Source organism: Mus caroli, unplaced genomic scaffold, assembly GCF_978045245.1.
Source record: "Mus caroli unplaced genomic scaffold, Mus_caroli_1 scaffold_14, whole genome shotgun sequence".
Taxonomy (NCBI): domain Eukaryota; kingdom Metazoa; phylum Chordata; class Mammalia; order Rodentia; family Muridae; genus Mus; species Mus caroli.
Window position 1 is genome coordinate 243279 of NW_028227269.1, and position 25192 is coordinate 268470.

Consider the following 25192-nt stretch of genomic DNA (forward strand, 5'->3'; position numbering starts at 1 on the left):
AGCCAGTCTAGTCAAAATGGCAAGCTTCAGCTCCTACAGAGAGATCCTGTGTCAAAAGCAAAAATGGGAGTAATGGAGGGAGCCCAACATGGACTCTGCCTTCACTTGTGTGTGCACCCATGTGCAAGTTAGACAGAAACAGAGAGACGAGGCCAAATTCCTTCCTGAAACAATCGATAGTAGGGAAATTGGTAATGGATAAACAAGGCCTGAAGGCAGGGGCGATCACTTTAAATACAGGGGCAAAAATGTCGGTGCAATAAGAAGAGATGAATCAAAGTTAGAGAGGACAAGTCTATATCATCTGGGTCAGGAGAAAACGATGTCAGGAATAAACGTAGCTTATGAAAAAGTGGGGCAACCCAATTAATACTTAAACTTGCTGTGTAAGATGGAAATTTAAACAAGCACACGAGTAGAAAAATGAAAGATAGTATGTTCATCAAGTGCTCACAGAACTGTGACAAAAACGCACCACACATTTACTTCCAAAGGAAGTTTCAATAAGCTCTCAAGCGATTTACCACTCGGATCACATTCTGTCACCAAGATGAAATTCAATTAGGAAAGGAAAAGTGAAAGGTCTTAAACACCAGCATCTGTTTGATACTCTCTCACTGGCTCTCGCTGGTAACCTCTGATTGGCTTTTAAAACAGGAAGAGTGAACTGACTCTCAACCCGTTCACAGAGCTTGGGGGTGAGAGCTGAGTGAGGTTCAGTCCTGCCTCAAATGGTGGCGGTGACCCAAAGTGGTCACTAGATGGCAGTAATACTCGATATTTTTCTTCACTTGTCAGCATCATAGCGTGTCAATCTTCAGTAAGCACTGTAAAGACTTGCTTTTCAAATTCAGTTTGGGGTCCTTCAGGGTTTCTCTCAAATAGCTGCTAATGAGAAAATAATATTATTTATGGACAATAATTTATTGTTCCATAAATATATTTCTTGTTATTTCTTTAGTTTGCTAAAGCACTTTTGGGTCCTTTAAGAGATAAGAACAAGACATTTGCTGTCTGCTAAATTGTTACAGAAAAGAATTGAAGTATTCTAAGTTGTCTCTAATTTGAAATTTGAATGTGTAATAAGCTGTCTCCTCTTAACAACACGAGTATATACATTCATGGGGAGAAAGAGTCTTGAAAAAAATCTATCCTGTGTATTTTTATTCCATGAAAAAAAGAAAGAAAGAGAGAGAGAGAGAGAGAGAGAGAGAGAGGAAGAAAGGAAGGAAGGAAGGAAGGAAGGAAGGAAGGAAGGAAGGAAGAAAGAAAGAAACAAAGAAAGAAACAAAGAAAGAAACAAAGAAAGAAACAAAGAAAAAACAAAGAAATTCAGACAAATAGGAAGTGGCTCTGATTTTAAAGGTTCTATGGGAGGAAACCATCAGTCAGGAAGTTGCTCCTATTCCAAATCCCGCTGGTGAAGCATAACCCCATTGCCTTTAGGACAGGCTTCCAGTGAGGATGAAGGCCATCGGCAGATATGGACTGTACCACGCTGGCATCCTGGGGTGTGCATCTGAGACTCCCAGTCAGAGAGGAGCAAGCAATCTCAGGTAAACCAATAGTTCCAGAGCTGTCAGAGAAAGAAGCTCTCATTAAAGGCCTGATGCACAGAGATGTGAGAGTGTGCACGTGCCTGGGCTTATGTGCATGTGTGCACGTGCCTGTGAGTGTCCAACTAAGGAAAACAATCCATTAATTCTAAAAAGAACAAGGGGCATACATAGCAGGGTTTGGAGTAAGGAAAGGGAAAATGGAATAATTATAATCTCAAAAACTGATACATATATTTTTTCAAGCTATCCATCCAAATTATGTTTTATTATAATACAAGTAAAAACTGATTTACCAGTCTTCACATGAAACTGCAGAGGAAGCTGAAAAACAAAGCCTACTTTTTTTTTACTAGATATTTTCTTTATTTATATTTCAAATGTTGTCCCCTTTCCTAGTTTTCCCTCTGAAAATCCCCTATCCCCTCCTCCCTGCCCCTGCTCCCCAGCCCACCCACTCCTTCCTCCTGGCCCTGGCATCCCCCTATACTGGGGCATAGAACCTTCCCAAGACCAAGGGCCTCTCTCCCATTGATGGCGGACTAGGCCATCCTCTGCTACGTATGCAGCTAGAGACACAAGTCCCACCATGTGTTTTCTTTGATTGGTGGCTTGGTCCCAGAGAGTCCTAGGGGTGCTGGTTAGTTCATATTGTTGTTCCTCCTATTGGGCTGCAAACCCCTTCAGCTTCTTGGGTACTTTCTCTAGCTCCTTCATTGAGGACCCTGTGCTCTGTCCAATGGATGACTGTGTGCATCCAGTTCTGTATTTGTCAGGCACTGGCAGAGCCTCTCAGGAGACAGCTATATCAGGCTCCTGTCAGCAAAAACTTGTTGGTATCTGCAATAAGTGTCTGGGTTTGGTGGTTGTTTATGGGATGGATCCCCAGGTGGAACAGTCTCTGGATGGTCATTTTGCATCAAATTACGAGTTTTGGGGTCCATTGACTAGTGACCCATGGTTGCCGTATCTCTTTCCATACTCACAGGGCAAAGACCGGAAGGCCAGGCTCTGACCTTCTTAACACTCATCCATAATAATCCTGTTCATTTAAAACATAACTACTTGTGAACATTTACAATGGTACAAACTACATTATTTCCTTATATATATATTTCCTTATATATATTATTCATTCATTATTCATTATTTCCATATATATATATATTTCAGCACTTTCCTTAGCCCCATTCCAAGCACTGATAATTTATAATTCTTTTAAAATGCATAATCTTATTTTTTTTCTTGATTTCATTTAGTTATATACATTCCTGATCATATGATTATTTATTTTCTTTACAAAAATATATCATCAAAATAAAGAGATGTTTGAGGTTGCTTCAGTGTTCAAGTCTGTTTGTTTTCTTTCTTTTTTCCAGTTTTAATTCAGTTGTCCTAAAGATGACTATGCTTTATATACATATACACATACATATATATACATATATATGAATAGATCCAACCTTGAAGTTCAAAGATAGAATCTTGAAGAAAAGAGAGTACTGAAAAGAGTTAACAGGGATGTTCTGGAATCTACTACTGTCTTTAAAAATAAATATTAACAAACTTTAAGGGAGGCAGGGTGCTGACGTCAGGGCCTGGACCAGGCACTCCCTTGTACCCAGGACTACAGTGTGCCTTCAAGATTAGGATTGCGATTGTGCCAGCCTTGCCTGCTGGCCCCTCCCTCCTCTCTCTTCTCTACCATCAAGTCCAGAATCATCTGATTGGTCTTTGTATACTGATATCAGGTGAGGTAGGAACCAAGGCTCATATGTATTTTTCTTTGTAAGGATGCCTATGTGTACATGGGTATATCGATGGAGGCAAGAGCTCTGCCTCAAGTGTTGTTCCTCAGGTACCAGCCACATTGCCTTGTTTGTTTGTTTGTTTGTTTCTTCAGAGGGCATCTTTTACTGTTCTTTGATAGCTGGTTAGGCTAGGCTGGCTGGCAAGTAAACCACAGGGATGTGCTTGTCTCTGCCTCCCAACACTGGGATTACAGGCTCATTGTTCCATCCCTCACATCCTTAGATGGGTTCTGGGAATCAAACTCAAGTTCTCATGCTGGCCCAACAAGTACTTCACCAACTAAGCCAGCCCAGCCGGGATGGTGTGGTTTACTGTCTACATGATAAATAATCCCTAAAACCCTCCCATGTCATTTATGAAAATGAGAGAAAAACATTTTCTTTCATTTTGGTGAGGACTGAACTAATCAAATGAAGAATTCAGTGGTATGGGGAGCTAGAGGTGTTTACTCTGTAGGCTGTGGTTAGGAGATGCCTGGCTGGAGCGGTCCATACCTTAGAGTTCTGGGTGAACTCCATACCACACAGGAAACAACTGTAGCCTGCCCTGGGAGTGAGGTAGAGAGTTAACATATTCAGTGTGCATTGTAAGGCTTCATCAGCACGCCTTCTGCGGGGCCTGACCTCTCTGCTGAACCACTGACCTTTATAACTGCACAGTCATGGCCGCCGCCTGACAGGCATGAAAAGAAGACAGATAATGGCCGAGAAGGAGACACCCACAGGAGGAGAAAATGCACTCATTCAAGGAATTTACTGCTCAAGAATGTCACGTCTCATGTCCAACTCCAGGATGTATTTGGTGGTTTTTAAGCCATGCATGTGCAACTGAATAAATAAAGTTTTAAATCAACTTTTAAAAGCTTTAGATCAGTAAAATTGATTAGAATGTTATGAGACTGATTGCCAAGGCAGTACAGACTCTGGAGATAACAGCATCATACAGTGGTCTGCAGTCAGGGGGGAAATGAACCTGGGTCCTGGGTTCCTCCCAAAGTGGTTGGGTATCCTTTGGCCTCTCAAAAATGACACCTACCTCAAAGTGCCTAACAACTTGTTTTTTGGGTTTGTTTGTTTGTTTGTTTGTTTTGGGGGGAAGGGAGGGACTTCTCCAGATGAACAGTGGCTGAAGGAAGGTAATAGCGTTTTAACGGTTACCAAACCCACTATGGTTATGGACGTTAAGTCAGCAGAAGAATAATCATAGGATGTGTTTTAAGGCCAACAAAAACGTATTTCTAGTATTGATCACTGGAAAGTCATCTTTCCCACTAGGTCCTTCTGAGCAGCACGCACATGCTTCTTAAATCACAAGTATGTTTCCAACCTTGACGGTAGCTTCTGCTTCCGAATGTAGTAGTAATAATTAGGCAACTTCATAAAAGCCAAGCACTTTAATCTTCCACAGGATGCCATCAGTGTTCAATTGAATGAGAATGTAATTGACCTTCCCTGCTACAAACTAAGCATCCCCGCTGGGCAGTGGCCGGGCTTGTTCATAGATTAAGATGACGGTGCAGGCCATCATCTGGGACATCAGACGACACTGTCTTGTGAGTCCTTAGGCCTGGATAATTGAAATAACAGTTGGTGGGACTGCGTGGGAAGCACTGGGGGACACTGAACATGCTAACATAGTTAGCCTCAAATCAAAGGCGTCAGGGGATTATCCTAGGAGATTTTAGATTGTCACATAAAACAAAACAAAACAAACAAACAAGAAAACACCATTCATGCAGCCTAGGATATCACATAGTCATGTGTTGAGCCTTCTTGGTACACAGCTAAGCTGTTGGATATATTTTTAGTTTGTTCTCAGTGTCCCCACTTCTTTTTAAATCACTTTCTTGTGGAGGGAGGGGAAGAGGGAGCCACATTTAAATTTAATGGAGACAGTGTTGTCCAGAACTTTGAGGAACATGAATGCGTTCATCCCACCCCCTTCCTTAGAAGCAGCCTCCAGTGTGAGGTGGGATTTGAGTCATATTAATTTGTCCCAGAACACACCAAAATTTAGCTGTTCACATCTGAAACATCCCACGATTTCTGTAGCTAGGAGGAATTTGTTCAGCCATGTTACAGCTTCCTATTTCTCTCCTCTCCCAAGAAAGGCTGGTGTCCTAATAAGGGAGACAGCCTCCATTTCCCACAGTGTGGAGAGCTAAATAAATACTCTCTCACAATCGATGCAGAGGTAACTTTTTTTTTGATGGATTAAAAAAAAAAAAAGCCGTTCTGAGAGTCCATCACTGTTCCAGAATCCCCCATTCAGTGAGGGGCTTTTGTCTCTCTCTCAGTGGGAGCTGCCATTTTAATGGGACCTCCAGCGGAGCCTGATTTGATGATGTGAAGTAGGCCTGGAAGAATCTAGGAATTTTTTTTTTTTTTTTTTTTTAGATTTTGGTTAATTTAACCATAGTAGCTTTCAAAGGGACTGAAATGATAAAGTGAATCCACAGAAAATGTCGCTGAGAAGCGGCTACCAGATAATTTCAGGGACTCCTTTCTGAAGCGCTGTCCTGTGAAAACCAATCTCTTGAAGTTTTAATAGGCCTTACGAGCTCCCTGCCCCCAACCCCCAATCTATTTGCAAAGAAGAAAACCGGGAGAAGAGTTCATTCTCAGAAATATGCCTACGTATACACAGACACAGACACCCGCCCTGAAACCAGATGAAACAGAATCGCTCTTAGCTGACTGGTGAGGCCAAGCCTGGATTTGGATGGCTTTGTGGTAATTCTGGGGTTTCCCTTCTCCCTGAGTCATAGTCACCGCAGTATGTGAAGTACTCTCCCCACCGAGCCACCCCCTTTCCTGAGATCCCAAGTGCCAAAGCTGCACACCACGCACTTGCCCCACAAATGGATGCCAACCCCCTGGGCACACTTCCCAAACTTTTGAGATAAGACTGATGATCCGGGCGTGGTGGTGGGGTGGCGGGGTGGGGGGAGACCAGATGGAGCCTGCAGAGCCAAGCCTGCATACAGCCAGCTCTCTGAGGGCGGTGCTGGTGTGGGCTCTGCCTCCGTGGTCCCCGCGGCCACACGCTGACTGTGCTTGGCAGCTGCTCGCCCAGATGCCAACCGCTGGAATGTGTTTTATGTTCCCGCACCTCTGCTTGGCCTGCCTGGGGACAAACTCTTGCTGGGCCTCTCAAGTGAGATGGTGGGTGGCAGCAGCTGGGGAACAAAAGGAGATGCCCTCAACATGTGAGAGTTGGTCACCCTTCTGGGAATTGTCTCATTTCCGGGATGCCCTCTTTGTAAGGCTAACAGACCAAAGTCTCCACCTAGAATGACTGTTTTAATATGTGGCTGACTGTGTGGACATCGGGAGCCCGGGAAATTCATTCACTATTTCTTGCAAAGAGTTAAGTGTCATCACATAGAAATGAACATACACATACATGCACACGTGCGCGCAAGACGAGAATCATTCTGGATGTGTGCAATTTTATTGTATCTATCCTTGTTGTATTCTGGTATTTGGATGTCTAGACAAATTAATTTGAAATTCAACTTTGTTTTTTCCTATAACCAGGTTGTCTGCAGTAAGACTGGACGTGGGAAAGATGTAGGCACTTAGACCTACACACAACAACAGATACAGGAAAAGCCTTTAAGATTTCTTGATTTGAGAATCTTTGAGACAGTTTTAAATCATTCAGTTGATAAGATATGATATCATGAAGTTGGTGGCTAATCAATTTTATTACTCTGTTTTATTTGGCCAATGTAGATACTCTCCGGGTTTTGTTTTGTTCTTCTTCTTGTTGAAATGGTTGGTCCAAAGGTTCCCCAGCGCATCAGTGCATCTCTCTTGGTTATGAAACTATCTCCTCAAATTAAAACATTACCTCTTACATGGAGGAAGTAAGTGAAATTCATAAAATCCAATAAAAGAAGCATACAAGGCCCAGATAATATAAGAAACTTACAAGGCTCAGGAAAGTCATAATTTTTTTTAAAGGCTATGCCCCACCAGTCCCAAAGTTATATAAGCAGTAAAATCTGCTTTGGAGGGGTCAAGGGGAGTTGGACATACACAGATGGACAGTGGGTTGGACGTCAACAAGGGCAGGGAGATGTGTCCAGGGATGCATTGAAAAGCAAGCTTGCAGCTGAAAGAGTCAGATGCAGATATTTGACCAAACCAATGGACAGAAGCAGCTAACCCCCGTTGTTGAATTAGGGAAGGCTGAAAGAAGCTGAGGAGAAGGACAACCCTGTAGAAGGACCAGCAGTCTTAATTAATCTGGACCCCGGAGATCTCTCAAACACTGGACCTCCATACAGACAGCATACACCAGCTGATATGAGGCCCCCAACAGACATACAGCAGAGGACTGTCAGGTTTGTGTTCATTCAGAGATGATGCACCTAACCCTCAAGAGACTAGAAGCCTCAGGGAGTTTAGAAGTCAGGTGGGATGAGGATGGGAATATCCATGTGGAGACAGGGTGGATAGGGAGGAGGTGTGGGATGTGGAGCGGTAAGAGGGTGGATGGGGGGATAAAATATGGAGTGTAAGAAATAAATTAATTAATTTAATAAAAGAAAAAAAGAAAGAAAAGAAAAGAAAACCTTTCAATGAAGCAATGGCCATTGAGTCATCTTGCTTCTGAAACCAACCCCAGTAAAATCCATTGGTTTATGATACTGCCCTTGAGTGAAACTGGGTTTTGGTGTATTTTCAGTGTTCTATCTAGTGTGGGTAGAAATTTGTTCTCTTCTTCCCAGAAAAGAGTACACAGTGTGAAACCATCACTACCAAAAACTTAGATCATAATAAAAAACAATTTTAATTTTTTTATCTTTCTGCGCTTTAAACAGAAAATGATAATTGCATGCCAAGAGTCTAGAACCACATTTGGCCCTAAAATAAAATTTTATGTATTGCAAACTCAGTATAACATGCAAGGCTGTTGTGGAGACATGAAAGGTAGACACCAGCTTATAAAATAAAACCCAGAGCAGATATGCTCTACCTACAAAAATGGTTTAAATACAGGTGTGTTGCCAGGCATACTGGTGCACGCCTTTAATCCCAGCACTTGGGAGGCAGAGGCAGGTGAATTTCTGAGTTCGAGGCCAGCCTGGCCTACAAAGTGAGTTCCAGGACAGCCAGGGCTATACAGAGAAACCCTGTCTCAAAAAAACAACAACAACAAAAAAAAACAAAACAAAAACAAAAAAACCAAACCAACCAACAAACAAAAATACAGGTATGTTTATTACCTTCTTGTAAAAACACATAAAGAGATATGAAATGTTGGAAATTTTAAAAAATGAGCATAGCTGCCATCTGTGCTCCCTAGGAATAATCACAGATCTCAGAAGAATCCTTCTAGTCTTACACTATGTATGTGCGCGCACACATACACATACACAAACACTCACACATGCACACACATGTACATATACACGCATGCATATACATGCACGTATGCACACATGCACAGACACATGCACACACATTCACATGAACACACACATGCACATACACACGCATGCATATCCATGCACACATGCACATACACATACAAGCACACATGCACACACACATGCACAGAACCTCACATGAACACACACTCCTGACTTTTTACATGTTTACACTTTTTCAGCTTTATGATGGTGTACAAGAAATACAGAGTCAGAAGAAAACATATTTTGAAATTTGAGTCTCGATCTTTTCCCAGGCTATCCGTATGTAACACGGTACAGCTCACCTCCTGGCTACTGGGAAGAAAGAAAGACTCACGCCTGAGGTCTCCATATCCCTATCAAGGGCACAGCTCCAAGGATCACTAGTAGAGAAATGCCTCACTACACTCACAACCGCTTTGGTTCACTAGGAGCCAGTCCTTCAACCCATGCCTTGGGGGATCAGACCACAATGCTTAAAAGTAGCAGTCTTTACGATGTAAGGCTATGGGAAGGAGAGATGGCTCACTAGGAAAGGCACTTCCTGTGAAGCCTGAGAGTAGTTCTCTCCTCAGAGCACACATGGTAGAAAAAGATGTGATTCCACAACTGGTCCTCTGACCTTCAAATGTGCACCATGGCATGCAGTTATGAACACTTGTACAGACACTAAACAAACATAAATATATAAATAAATTTTATTAATTTATAATTGTTTATTTTATTATTTACATCCTAAATGTTGCCCCCAGGACTTAGATTCATCCTCTCCCACTGAAGCCAGACAAGGCAGTCCTCTGCTACATCTGTGCTGGGGCCTCAGAACAGAGCTTTAGTTGGTGGCTTGGGCTCTGGGAGCTCCCAGGGGTCCTGGTTAGTTGAGAACATTGGTCTTCCTATAGGGTTGCAATCCCATTCTTCTCCTTCAATCCTTCCCCTATATCTTCCATAGGGGTCCCAGACCTCAGTCCAATGGTTGGCTGTAAGTATCTGCATCTGTCTCAGTCAGCTGCTGGTAGAGCCTCTCAGAGGGCAGCCATGCTAGGCTCCTGTCTGCAAGCACACCATAGCATCAGTAATTGTATCAGGGTTTGGTGCCCATCCATGAGATGGATTCCAAGTTGGACCGGTCATTGGATGGCCTTTCCTTCAGTCTCTGCTCCATTTTTGTTCCTGCAGTTCTTTAAGACAGGAACAATTCTGGTTAAAAAATTTTAAAGGTTGGTGGGTAGCCCCTTCCTGCACTGGAGGCCCTGTCTATCTACTGGAAGTGATTTCTTCTGGTTCCATCTCCCCACTGTTTGGCATTTCAGTTGAGGTCACACCCACTGAGTCCTGGGAGCCTCTTATATCCCCCGTGTCTGGGATTTTCTAGAGGTTTCCCCTGGCCCCCATCCCCTACAGGATTATATTTCTGTCCATTCTTCTGACCCTCTGGGCTTCTCCTCTGTCTCCCCACAACCTCAGTCTGCCCCCCTGTTGGGAGCCATTAAGACAACACAATTGTCCTGATCTCTGAATTGGGCCTCTCCCGCCAAGAAGAAAGGGGGGCCAAAAGCAGGCTACCAACACACCGATTCCGAGAACAACCACAGAATGTTCCAGTCCTAAGTCATCGCCAATGTCCTGACCACACCCTGATACCACCAAGTTCCTGCTTTCCCGTGTAGCTGCCAAAAGAAAAAATTTCTATTGCCGCCCCCCTCCCACTGATAAGTACTTCTCCTTTTGCTTGTATTGCCCCACCCCTCCCGCTGATAAGTATCTGTACTTCCTGTTTTGCTTGTGCATTTAAACCTTGGGCCTGGCTAATACATTGGGGTTTTGATGCAATTCAGAACGTTTCTGTGTTGTTATTCACACAAGACCCTCGTCTCTCTCTACCCCCCATTTGGTTCTTAGGAGAAGGTCCCCTCGAGACCCTCAAATAATTGGACCTGCTGGACAGGTCAAGGTGATAGAACTTGAAAGCTGTGACGTCCAGATCACTGGGACTTACCTCATGAAGCATTTTACATGGTATTGCACTGCATGGTAGAGGAGCAGCTCTCTGTCACTCGGGCGTCAATAAGGTTGACTCTGCCCCGTATTTTCAATTAAGGTTGCATGTTCCTGCTCCTTAGACTGTTCATTATGACTGGAAAGGAGAACAAGGTAGATATTGTAGAGACAGTTAGCTCCTTGAAGAACAGGCACCCGGTTGAGCTCCATCTCTTAAAAGTTCCACCACTCTTCAGTGGTACTATGGGCTAAAGACTAAGCCTGTGTGACATGTTAGACTTTGGGAAAAGCAGTCTTGTGGTCTCTTACATTAAAGATCTATTTTTACAAAATTGTATGTCTCCCTGTGTGTCTGTGTGTGTCTGTCTCCTATATAAGCATGTGTGTGGTTCTGTATGCCACGATACATGTATGTAGTCTGAGGACAATTTAGGGGAGACCGTTCTCTCCTTCCATCATATAGGCTTCAAGGCTCAAACTCAGGTTGTAAGTCTTGGCAAAGTAAGTGTTTATCTGCTGAGCAGCCTCACTGGTCCTTGGGTTTAATGTAAAATGTTAAAAAGTTACTGACTTTGATAGAGGATGAGTGGAACGTGAGTTGAGAATCACTCAGAGTGAAAATCTGTCAGGTAAAGAGCAGCTAGCAGTCAGCACGGTCTGTGTTAGCTGCGTCTGAAAGACGTTTGAATTCTGACTCCTGTTAGTGATCTTGTCAAGGATCACACTGCAGGTTAAGTTAGCCCTAGGAAAGCCTGTTTAGACCTTTGCTGTCAGGATTAAAGTGCTGGGAAATGACATGGACGAAACCCTAGGTGCAGTGCATTAGCGCCATGGAAATGTGTCAACTGTAAAAGGTATTAAAGAAGCACGAACAGTACAGTGTCTCCTCCCAACGTTTATGCTTTCAGGGCAGAAGGTCAAGAGCATTTGCTGCTCAGTCATGAGCACAGAATTCAGGTCATGTGCATCCATGTGTGGTGCTGAGTTTCCAATAAGTCCGTGCTCTTCTGCATACACATGAGTGTGCACGCAGAGAAGTACTGTTCTCTTCAGCTCTTCCATAGCAAGTTAAGGAGTGTCCTGATTTATCCATTTCCTTTCCTATCTCTCTGCAAAGTATCATTTCCTTAAGGAAGAGGAAGCTCATAGAGGTTTCAGATTTATCTGTGTATTAGGGAGAAAAATCCACTGAGTCATTCAACACAAAGATATTAAGAAGGTCCAGAGGTATGAAATAGTTTCAAAACTATTGTACTTTGGAATCAGTTGGGGGCTTACAAAGCTTTTCTTCCAGTCTGATATACCACTGTTCTCTGGTGGTTGGACAGTGGTGTTGACAAGTGGTTCAACTTGCAAGTTGGTGACTTGCAGGAAGTTGGGTCTGTAGAAATATAAATGGACACTAAGATCTCAGTCAGTTTTAAAGGTAGCGGTTATCTGTGTGTAGCTGTCAGGTTGTCTAAATGCTAAGTTTGATCTGTTGTTCTTAGTAATGCTCCAGGCCACTGTGTCCATAATGTGGAAGTACTCTGCTTCTCTGTCCTGACAGTATGCAGCACTACTCTCTGGGTTGGCCAAGTGGACAAGAAGGCTACACAGCAAGATTTAACCAACCTTTTTGAGGAGTTTGGACAAATTGAATCCATTAATGTGAGTATCTCTTGAGCACCGACAGTGTGGGCTTTCACTCTCTTCACTTCCCTTTCACCGGTGATCCTCGCTGAGTCTGACATGTCCGACATGGTGATTCTCAGCTGGACACGATTTGTTCACTTTGTTCGGTCTTCTGTTTGCTATGCTCCTGAATTTGCAAAATATTCCTAGGGGTTTTATAGCAGTATGGCACCTAATTTCTTCAAGCCCTAAGTGTTTGTTAGCAAGAGCCCTTTCCTCTCCCTGTCTTGTCCCTCCCTTTCTTTCGTTTTACCTGCCAGCTGAGAAATGGTTTTTTGTTACAGTAGTAAGCTCTGTTTCTGTCGGCGAGGAACTAATAACATGTATTCAACATTTCACCTTTATTATGGCTTAGAATGGAAGCCGAATCAGAGTGGAATATGGGGCTTATTAAAAGTGAATAATAGATTGCATATGCATTGTATCAATAAACAGAGTTAGAGAAAGAAAGAGAATTAATTTGGTGGTTTGTCGGTTATCATACATGTTAAGTTTTATGAGAAGCAAATATCAGAATGAATTTCCATCCTTCTAGTCTCTGTAAAGAAAGGACTTTTCTCTCATAGGTGATTCCACCCAGGGCTGTGCATATGTCTGCATGGTTCATCGACAAGATTCATTTCGGGCTCTTCAGAAACTGAGTTCAGGATCCTATAAAATTGGTTCCAAGGTCATTAAGGTAAGTTTTTGTGATTTACTTTGTGGTAGACTGATGAGTAACATTTCAGCCTCTTATGTCACAGTCACACATTTTTCATAGGCAAGGTCATGTGAGCTTTCTTGTTTACCCATTAGAATACCCTAGTTCTTTTCATCCATTTCCTCCTCTTTGCTTCTTGATGTGGCTCAGATCCGGGACATCGAACATGTTAATTTTTTCCAATTTTTTAATTAGATATTTTCTTCATTTACATTTCAAATGCTATCCTGAAAGTCCCCTATATCTTGCTCCCCTACCCACCCACTCCCCCTTCTTGGCCCTGGCATTCCCCTGTACTGGGGCATATAAAGTTTGCAAGACCAAGGGGCCTTTCTTCCCAATGATGGCCGACTAGGCCATCTTCTGATACATATGCAGCTAGAAACACGAGCTCTGGGGGTACTGGTTAGTTCATATTGTTGTTCCACTTACAGGGTTGCAGACCCCTTCAGCTCCTTGGGTACTTTGAACATGTTAATTTAAGTACACACTTTTGTTGTTGTTGTTGTTGTTGTTGTTGTTGTTGGTTTTGAGACAGGATTTCTCTGTGTAGCCCTGGCTGTCCTGGAATTCACTCTTTAGACCAGGCTGGCCTCAAACTCAGAAATCTTCCTGCCTCTGCCTCCCAAGTGCTGGGATTAAAGGTGTGCGCCACCACGCCCGGCTTAAGTACACGCTCCTACACTAAGCTCTACACTCAACCTTATCGATAATGTTTCCAGCAAGCCTAGGAGTTCAGTATTATTGAGTTATAATTAGAAATAAGTACACTAACTTAGTAGCTAAAATTTGAGATTGTCTGTTCCTTAAGTTCACATCTATACAAGTGTGCCAGCTCAGGCCCCATTTTGGTTAGATCTTTTTTATTTAGCTTTGTCTTTTATTTACTTTTTCTCCCTTTTTATATTACTTTTTTCTTATTGAAACCAACCTTCTTCTAAAGAGTTTATCTGAAAGCATTTTTTTTTCTTCTTAGACTTTAAATTGAGAGAGAATTTATTGTTTTCTAGTTCCTTCTGTGATTGAGTCTAGAGGACTGGTTTTCAGTCTGTGGGTTGCAGTCACTCTGGTCACCTGAGACCATTGGAAACACAGATATTTACATTATGATCTATAACAGTAGCAAAACTGCAGTTATGGTGGAGCAGTCAAAATAATTTTAAGGTTAGGGGTTACCACCTAAGGAACTGTGTTAAAGGATTGTAGCATTAAGAAGGTTGAGGACCACTGATCTAGACAGAATGCATTTAGTCAGCTTCTGCACCTAAATTAAAACTCTGAACTCTATTTCTATAGAGTGTGTGTGCCCATCTTTTACCATTGCTTGACTGTATGTATGTAAACTCAGTATTGCTTATGTGCACTGGCATTGTGTACAGGGCTTTATTAAACTTCTGGTAACCACTCTAGTTATTGCCAGTGGAATTGAGATTCTATTGTAAAAAGTAGACCTCCTGTATCACCTCCTTAAATGAATTATTTAGGATTGGGTAAGAAGTGGAAACAGATCTTCCACTGCAAATCCCCAATGCAAGTTTAAACAAGTACTCAGGAAAAGTGAGCTTTGTCTGTATTTGTTTCAATACGATTTCAAACTTTATTTTTATTACAGTATGTCTGTTTTCTTCCTTCTTTTTTTTCCTCTCTCCTTTCCCGATAGATTGCCTGGGCTTTGAACAAAGGTGTAAAGACAGAATACAAACAGTTCTGGGATGTGGATCTTGGTGTCACATATATACCCTGGGAAAAAGTGAAAGTAGATGACTTGGATGGCTTTGCAGAGGGAGGCATGATTGATCAGGAAACTGTAAATGCTGGTAAGAGCACAGCACACATCAGAAGGGCTAAAAGAAATGTGTGTGGGAAGCAGAGGGAACAGGACTTATTCCCTGCATTTGGCTTCAAGAAGAAAAAAAAAAGGATGCTTTTTCTGATGTTGCCTATTCATTGTTGTATGTTTCTGTAGGTGTCAAGGAATTGTTTAGAAAAGTACTGAATGAAAGCTTGCACATGTAGCATTTTTTTTTCTTTTATGACAACATTTTAAGAGAAAGCTTTGCACCAGGGAGGCTTTTTTGAAGTACTTTTAATTTCACAAATTTTAAGTGGAAAATGTGGTTCTAGCAGCTTCTTAGAGTGGCAGACACTCTCAAGCAGGTTCGGTTGCTGTGGTATAATACCATCTGAAACACTTCATATTTTGCCTTTAACCAAATGATCATATGGCCTGCTCTTTTTAAAAATAGCAGTATTAACAGCTACAACCAGAAGGTAAAACTCTTAATATTTGGGATTAGTGCAAGGTACAGTATGTTCTTTGTTTCTTCTTATCTTAGCTCTCTTATCAAAGGTAGCCTGCTTTCCAGGTAGTTGTCCTGCTTAGGATCATAAGCAGAATCTCCTTGATAATGGTGCCTTCTGCCTGGAGATAGCCCTCATGTAGAGGCCATGTTTTTAGCATAAGCAAGGCCCTTGGTTTGAACCTCAGGACCACCAGATCAACGAAATTTATTGTTTGCTTCCTGTGCCCTATGGCTGTTTTCCTAGGGCAGTCCTTTTAGTTGTCTGAACTTCTGCTATGGCAGGTTGATTCTTCAGGAACTGATGTTATGATAGTGAAGCAGAGTCATCGTTGACGTATGTGTCACAGGCTCCCATGGCCTACATTCTGGACTGGAGCCTACCAATGGCCTGTTCTGAAAAAGTAACTCTGTGGGACCACAGCCATGCTTGCCTGTGTACATATTTTTAGAACTCCTTTTCCTCTTCTTCCTCTTCTTCTTCCTCCTCTTCTTTCTCCTCCTCCTCCTCTTCCTTCTTCTTCCCCTCTCTCTCTCTCTGTCTCTTTCTCTTACATTTATTTACATTGGCAAGTATATAGTTAGAACAGAGAGATCACCTGGTCCATAGAATCTTTACACTGTACTTGGGAAAACCATATTCTACTCAAAAGAAACAAATAATAATAAAAAATACTATATAATATTTCTGTGTTGGTATGAGAAGAAATTGATCACAGAACAGGTATGGTGATGCACATGACTCAATTCTTGATGTTGAAAGACATGTGGTCTCTATGCATCTGAAGCCAGCCTGGTCCACATAAGATGTACAACCCCATGCTGCATAATGAGACCAGTTTGGGCCTGGGGAATGTACAATCAGCCATGGGTATGTTAAGTTGTGAATGGATGTAGGTCTGTGGGGTGGAGTATAGCTGAAGAGTTGAGACATGTATCCACTTTGGAAACAGCACACTAGAGCCTGATCAATGATCTGTTCAAGGCAGGTGTATAGAGAAGTAAAAGCTTCTTTGGTCTAAAAAGATGGAGGCCGGTGATGGATTCATGTTGCCTAGCCTGGCCTCAGATTCCTGTCCTAGTGTCCCTACCTCCTCAGTGCTTGGCTGTGGCTATGTACCACATGCCTAACTAATTCCATTTCTTATGTTCTTGTCTTCTTTGGAATATTTCTCTGCATTAGTTCTTCATCAATTGTGCTTGATGGTGTACAGAATAGAGCTGGTTATTCAATCAGGAAACCTGTATGAAATGTCACTGTTACAGCTTAGTGTTGTCACTTTTATCTCATGTGTAAAATTTTGGATTTGCCAAGGGTTAAACATAATGTAAATTGGAAAATAAACTGAAAAGCTGTGTTTAAAGGAAATCAATTTCAAATATTTTGCTTAGAATGGGAAACTGTGAAAGCCTCATAATCTGTAAAGAGCCAGTCCAGACTATACAGACTCCAACTCCAGTTGAGAAGGAGTCAGTGGTCACAACGCAGGCAAGGTTTTCCCTCCTCCTGTTGCCATGCTGCAGGTTAGTCCTAGCTGTTCTTAGTACCTTGCATCTTCCCGTCTGATTTTATTCTTGTATAACAGCTGGATGCTGCTGTCCACATTAGACAGATAGCTTGTTGTCTTTTAGATGTTAATAACGTCCTGCAGGTGCAATGGTGTTACTGTACTAAATTCATGAAGGGTACAATGCCCTTGGACTTGAAGTATTTTCTTTAGATTTATGCTTTCTGTGTAGCAGATTTCTATCAATACTGTTATTTGACAATTTTATTAGATTAATAAAATTATTTTAATGGATTTAGTGAATCATTTTGAAAAATCATTATGGTTGAAAGTGGTTTCATTTATACTTAAATGTTTATGTATTACATACACTCAGTCATGCACTGCTCTAGGAGCCCTGGGGCTTAGGAAGCATCCATCAGTGGTAAATGCTCAGCTTTCACTGTCATCCAGGGAGACGAGACATGTGAAGAGAGGACTAGGTCCTCTATGTAGGAAAAAGAGCATGTGCTGCTCACAGATATCTGCATAGCTGTGTGCCATTTTAAAATGCTGGCGTAGGGTGCATCTAGCTGATTAGTAGCTCTGTAAAGGTGGTGATGAAATTGGCCATTTCTGTGTCTGAGGAAATCAAAGCTGAAGGTCTTAATGGTAAGAGAGTGCTTGACTCATGCCTTTAAGGTCAGCTCTCAGAGGAATTCCTCTGTCATTCTGGGTGAAGGGAACCATTGCAGGAGTAGGGTCAGAGAATGACCTGTTAAGTTATTCACTATACTGTTTATAGTGAACAGACTACACCAAATATCACAGAAGAGATGAGCTGAAAATAACTAGCAATCTAGATGAGAAGTGACTGTGACATGGAGAAGACGTAAGGAAAGGGAGGAGAGGTGGCAGGTAGGAGATGACTTAGAGGAGGGTACAACCACCAGGACTGCCTAGTGTATTGGATTTGGAGTTGTGCAAAAAGGAGACAAAGATACTGGCTCCAAGAAATTACAAGTATGGGAAGTGCTATTTTCTGAGAATAGAAAAAGATGCGAGAAGACTTCCTTGGGAATAACAGTTGGGAATTCATTTTAAGTTATGCGTGAGACTGAAAGTATAACGTAAAAACAAAATTCTAGGCCTTTAGGCCCAGGCTTGAGAATGTGACCTCTGTGACTTAATGCTCCAAGGTATGCTAATCATAAAACAGATAGACATTCCTCCACCCACCCACTTCCTGGGTTCAAAGAGTGTTCATTCAAAGAAAGTCACCCTGGCCATTGCCAGAACCCACTATGCAAATGTGCTATTGTCAGGGGCTCTTAGAAACTGTCTTGAGAGATAACCTGCACAATTACCAGGTATTCCCTGTGACTCTTGTGACTTTGCACTTCCTTGGGACTCTTAACTGGTATCTTTGGTATTTTCCAACAACGCCCTCCCCACTTCCTTGAGTTGTGGTTTCTTCCTTTAAATACCCCCTTACCCTGCTACTCAGGGCGCCACAGTCCTCTACCCCTGCGTGGTGTATGACCATGGGCCCGAGAGTGCTCTTGAATAAAAATCCTCTTGCAGTTTTCAGCAAGACCGTTTCTTGTGAGTGATTTGGGGTGTTGCCTCTCCTGAGTCAGAACATGGGGGAGTCCTCACATTGTGGGTCTTTCAAGACCTTCGAAGTGCTCTTTAGGCAGTGAAGTTGAGATGCTGAGCAGACCTGACAACATGTGAGGGTCAGGAGCAAGGGAAAGCCATGCTGGAGAGATGTTTTGGGCTTTTTGTAGTTCTGATGAATGAAAGATAATTGTGTTATGATTAGAAAACAAAGTTTTGAGAATTTGGCGCCCTTGGAAAGCTGTTACTGCCTTGCTTCCCAGAGCAGCCTGGCAGGCAGGTGCTAATGAAGGCTGAGCATCAAACTGGCTGACTGTAGGAGGTTGCTTACAGTCTCAGGTATGCTACCTATTGACTAAAAACACTGTGTGCAAAAAGTACACAAAAAGAGAAGGACAAATGTAATGACATTCATTACTTCCCACTTTAAAGAGTGTATAGTAATCCATACTGTATAGTCACTTTTGATGGGTATATGGTTAACAGACATTTTCTATTCACAAAGATTCTTGTAGCATCAGCTGTTCCTGCAGTTAGCTTAGTTCCTCCAGCGTTTCCTGTGTTGATGCCTGCCCCCCCCTCATGGATTCAGCCCAATCTCTCCATTTCCTTTTCTACGAGCAAGTTTTAACCCTTCACAACCACTTCCTAGTAAGGAATTTCTATCTTACTCTTTTAACTCTATAGTGAATGTTGTGAGCATTGTGAATGTTGGCTTTGCGGCCTCAGTTCCATATAGTGGTTTGCAGACTTCAGCACAGGACGAAAACAACCTTAGTGTCTGTTCTCCAGATTCTCAATCTGTTGGCTCACACCTTTCAGCCTCCTTACTTAACTTAATAGGGACACTATTAAAAACTACAAAGCAGCAAGTTTATAATTTGCTCATGTGGTCAGTAGGATCTTAAAAATATCATTAAATTTTAAGATTTATTCAAGAATTTAATAGAATTTAACATATAATCTAAAATGAACAAATATGTTAACCTAGTGGTAAATAACACAGTATGTTAAAGAAGTAAAATGACTGGCAGGTGGATAGCATTGTGTTACCTACTGTGACCAGGAGGATTAGCACTCTCCCCAGGATCAGCATTCCTACATAACAGCTTGATTCCCTAGCTTGTGATGAAAGAAAGATGAAATTTCAAGACCTGTAAATCATATAAAGTACTCAGAAATTGCTGTTTGGTTGTGAGCCTAGAGGCTGCCAGGGGCTGAGAAAAATAAAAGAAAAACACGGGTATGCCCCGTAGTTAAAACATTCCTGGGAACAGTTTAACCTTAAAGATAAAAAAGAATGTGAAGACATAACAGGGCTATCTGAACTGAGTCAACAACTCTGACACCCTGCACGTACATGTAATTTTTCTGCTGATGTTTGAATAAGCCAATAGTGTGTTGCTATGCTGAATTCCACACCCCTAAGCCCCTTACCCCATAAAAACCCCTAGTTTTCGAGCCTCGGGGTCGAATCCACTGTCTCCTGCATGAGATACGTTTTGACCCAGAGCTCTGTCATTACACTGCCTCATGTGTTTACAACAAGAAAGGATTCTCGTGTTTCTTTGGGTTCTCTCTCTCTCCTGAGACTAGAGTGGGGGTCCCCAAAGGGGGTCTTACAGTGATACATATCAGTAGCACAGAGATTTTCACAGGATGTTAATGAGTGAATAAATAGATTGTTATGGTCAGGATCACTGCTTTATCTGCCTTATGGGAATCAAGTAAAGTATGTACAAACATCGTTTTAATTGGAAAATAATGCACGGATCCGTCAGCATGGTAATAGAGGCCATTTTAAAACGAAGGTTTGGTTGGTCTGGTGGAGCACTGAGGTCCCCATTCCTCAGGAAGTTGAAGTAGAATGACCTAATCCATGGGTTCCATAACAGCTGGGCAGCAGAGTGAAAACGCCATCCGAAAACAGTAAGACAATGTGGATGTTCATTTAGAACTTCTGAAATCTTTGATTTAAAACCAGTAATGTTCTTTGTGCTGTTTTACTTTGGTCTTTTTTCTCCCATGTAGGTTTTATGCCACCTCCAGTTCCCCCACCTGTGGTACCTCCCCCTGAAATCCCACCCGTAGTACCAACATGTGAGCTTTTGATTTACAAAGTGATTTACAAAGTCTGTTTTATCCTAGGGAGTCTTGTATGTTTGTGCTCATTCCTATAAAATACTGGTTTTTCAATGAACACATGTTCAATGATTTCTGAACATTGACAGCATCTCACAGTTCTTACTCATATGTATAGTCTCAGTTGTCATTCCATAATCTGCCTCCCTTAGTCAAGAGAAGTCATCCGTTGTCATTGTGATTTGGCTTTGTTGTGTTTACTGTAAATGTCTTCCTCTAGAGCCCTGCTGCTCAGCTGCTTTCTAGATACAAGACTGCTGTAAGGTGGAAGTTAGTGCCAAGGACTTGTTTGTTTATATCATGGATCACCTTTTCCCCACAAGGACACAGCAACATGTCCTAGACTTGCACCATATCTTACTAGTGTCTTTCTGTTCATTTTGAATAAACAGATACTTTTTAACAAAACCAAGCAGAAAGTACAGAAATTATTTGTGTGCCTCTGTCCTGGCTTGTGCCAGAACATCATCTCCACTTATTACCATCCCCACTAGAGTAGACCTAAGTAGTGTAGATTGAATCTATCTATATACCTTAGGTATAATTCTGATACATAATTTATACTATGGTTTGCTAACTTATTTAACAATGTTAAGATTGAGGATATCCAGGTATTGCAATGAAGCCATTGAAATGTTTGCCTGTTAAGTTCTTAATTGTTTGTATTTGTTGATTATTGTTAGTTAAATCCATTTATCATTATTAATTGCAAATTAGTTATCTTTCTAAGTAGTACTTCCTTCTGCATTCCTTTCTTAGCATTTTAATGTAGATGGAGTGAAAACTTGCCAGGTGATGTTGATTAGTCATCTTGCGGTGTAGTGCACAGGAAGGTCAAGATAGATACCAAACAAACCCTTCGCTAGCTGCCAGAAGGCACAGTTCAGAGTGTGGGACTCCAGTAATAGCAGGTGTCTGAATGGCAGGGAAGGTTCTGTTATTTTCTTCCTTGAGCCCCACGGCCCTTTGTGTTTACATGTTTTATCTGTGTACTAATGGACCAACACATTACTTCCTATCAGTTGCCTTCTCTGTTCTATGTTGAGATGCTTTTCCCTTCGCCTGTGCTGCTTCTCTGTGCCTTGCACTTAGTCACCCTTGCTTCTGAGAGAGTCCTGAGTCTTTCAGCCTGATTGTCCCCAAGTCATACTGTGTCTCACTGTAGTCTGACCTAGACACGTCTAATGCCAAAGGACATTAACAGACCACAGTCAGGCTACTGGATTGCTTGCTCTGAGGGTTTTATTGGGTGGAAAGCTTTTCAGTGGACAAAGCTGGGGATTATGTATTTTGAACAGAGAAAGTATAATGTGCACGATGAAACATAGCTTCAAGTCTTAAGTTTCCAGAGCGATTTACTTAGCTACTTTTTTATACTTCTCTCTGTTGTCCCACTGAAATGAATATTCACCTCCTCCCCTTACTATGAGTCATAGACACTGGAAGTAATAAAACGGATGGTATTGCCCTCCAGACTTCTGGAGAAACTAGGTTCTCTGCTGCTTTCTTGGCCTTCAGAGTGCATATGTTGTCATACTAATCAGAAAGATTACAAAAACAAATATTAATAGACATTTAAGTATCTAAATTTCTATTTCCTGTTTCCTGTTATTAAACACAGGGTTTCTGAGCAAGCATTTGTTTAGAAAAAAATTAAATTCCAAAAGACCTTTTATGAGAGTACATATAATAGAGATGTCTATTAATTTCTTAAAAATCTAAATCCATTTCCTTTATGTTTTAAAATGTTTTCCTCATTATTTAAGTAACTTTCAATTCTTCTGAAAATTTCAGTGTTCAGAAGTTGGTTTTTAATTCTCTATCCAAAAAGCCCTGTCTCTAATAACTATAGCAAGGAATTATGCTGCAATTCTTGTCTCACTTTATTCCCATAGTCTCTGTTCCAGTGTTACTTCTCTGGAGTGCACTGACCATTTATCCAGGTATTTCTGAGGTGAATAGGATGGGGACACCCTTGCTTAAAGGGTCCAAGGATGACCCAGCAGTTCTCTATATGACTCCCACTGAATTAGACCTTCTAAGAGTGTGTTAGATCCCTGTTGTTCTGCCTTTTAGTATATAGGTTACATGTACATGGAGAGAGGTTTTTGTTTTTCTTTTGTTTTTTTACCAAGTGCTTAGGAATAGAGTTTATAGCTTTATATTTAAAGTTCATCTTGCCTAATTAACCTTCACTTAAAGAAAGTAGTGTGAATATAAAGATACCTCCATCCATACACACACATACACACACACACACACACACACACACACACACACACACACACATAGTGTAATTTCAAGATTGGCCAGAAACTTTCATTCTGATATCTACATGTCTGTCTGCTAATCATTTCTGTGTATTTAGTATTCACTTAGCTGGCATTCTTAGAAAATTAGATTTTTTTTAAAGTGTTACAAGGATAGTCTTCACCAGTGATTCCTCCTGTTCCAGACTCTTGGTGAAAATATCTTATAAAATTGTTTTCTTATTCTAAAAGAGTGAAGCCTTGTACATATTGCTGAGCTGCCTCATTATGACTAGTCATTTTAAGCATTGGTTATTACACAATGTGCTTAGTAATGCAGGGATGCCACTAAGTAAACACTCGAGTTACCAGAAAACTTAGCTTACGGATCAAGTCTGAAATAAAATTTTGTCTGATTTAAACAGCTTTAGTGCAACCACCATTGTCCATGACCCCTGAAGCTGTGAAAGATGTTGGATTTGGCAGCCTGGTTTTACCAGATGGTTCTGTTGCTGGCAGTCTTGCTCCTTCAACTCTACAGCTGGAAATTTTTTAATCCTCCCAGTAAAGCAGAGCCTGAAGAAAAAGTACCTCACCTTATAGAGCACCAGATTCCTTCTGGTGAGAACACCAGACCAGGTAAAAACAAAAGCCGTGACCAAAACCTTAGACATGAAATTAACTTCATAATTATTTTTCTGAAGATTAGTACTAAACTTTAGAGCGGTATGCATGTAAAATCCAGGGAGTTTGTTTTGTTTAGGGGGACAGTGACCCCTCTGTTTTCTCCATGCCCTGCAATATTATTTTCAGAAGAGCCATTCTAAAGGGTTGGAGACAGCTCAGTGGTAGGTGTTTGCCAGCATGCACATGGTCCATTATTTTAATGTCCAATGTTGTTAAGATAATTTACAAATGGCATAATATTTATTTTTTTATACCTTTTCATTAAAACTCAGCACTCACCATTTGGAGGCATATGGTGCTGCTCTTGGGTGTTGTCAGCATAAGATTACATAAAGTGTTTATTTAGAGGAAGGTAAGAGGTGAAAGCTCGTGCCAAGCACTGTACCAGAGTATTGTCTAGCTAGAAATGATATGCGAAAGCATTCAGCAATTATTTTCATTAAAAAAATGATATCACTGTTTGATATCTTAATGGTGGAGAATCTCACACAAATAAACCTGACATGTTTGTTCCGAGTATTTTAGTCTGCAGCCGCACTGAGGTTTTAATATGTGTTTCCCTCTGTGTGCTCTGTGTGCTCTGAACCATCTGAGGTGTGGTGGTCACCCTGTACCTGGTCAAGCCTGGGTCTTTGAGTAGGGAGCTAAAGTTCACTAGCAGGATTATAGCACTAATAGTCTCTTTCCTTTTCACAGTACAGTAACTATTACTTTAGATGGTTTCTTCTCTTTCTATTTTAGTGATTCCAAGTGATATTCCAAGTAGTGCTGCAATGTTAGCACACTCGCCTGGGGCCCCAAGCACCTCTGGGATCCTGTGTGTGCAGAGACCAAATGTATCAAGTAATTCTGAAATTCTGGGGGTTCGTCCAGCTAATGTTTCCAACAGTGCTGCGATTATGGGAGCCCAGCCACCAAATATTCTAAATAACTTTGGAATTTGGGGCATATAGTCACCAAATGTGTCCAGTGGCTCTGAACTTCTTGGGATACTGCCTCCAAACTTGCCTAAAAACTCTGGACTTGTAGGACTACAGCCACCAAATGTTACAAGTCCTGCTGGACTTTTGGGAACACAGCCACCAATTGGACCTCAAAACTTACCACCTTTAACCATCCCTGATCAAAGGATGCCTGCGTTGCCAATGTTAGACATTCGTCCGGGACTGATAGCACAGGCTCCCGGGCCAAGATTTCCTTTACTACAGCCTGGAATTCCACCACAACGGGGTATCCCTCCCACATCAGTACTTGATGCAGCTCTTCTACTTCCACCCCACGGACCTTTCCCTCCAGGAGATCTTTTCAGTCAGCCAGAAAGACCTTTTCTGGCTCCTGGAAGACAAAGTATAGACAATATTCCCAACCCAGATAAAAGAATACCACTTGGGAATGACAATATTCAGCAGGAAGGGAATAGAGATTACTGCTTTCCTCCTATAGAAGTGAAGATCCACCCTGCCACTTAGCAGTATGTGAACTTGATTATCATATCGGTTCCTTTTATCCCTGACTTAGACCAAAAAAAAAAAAAAAAAAAAA

At 41.6% G+C, this 25192-nt stretch overlaps 1 pseudogene; it reads left to right on the plus strand.

The window, feature by feature from the left end:
* Window positions 1-1464: 1464 nt before the first annotated feature.
* Window positions 1465-25119, plus strand: LOC110307280 (SR-related and CTD-associated factor 8-like; annotated as a pseudogene).
* Window positions 25120-25192: the final 73 nt, after the last annotated feature.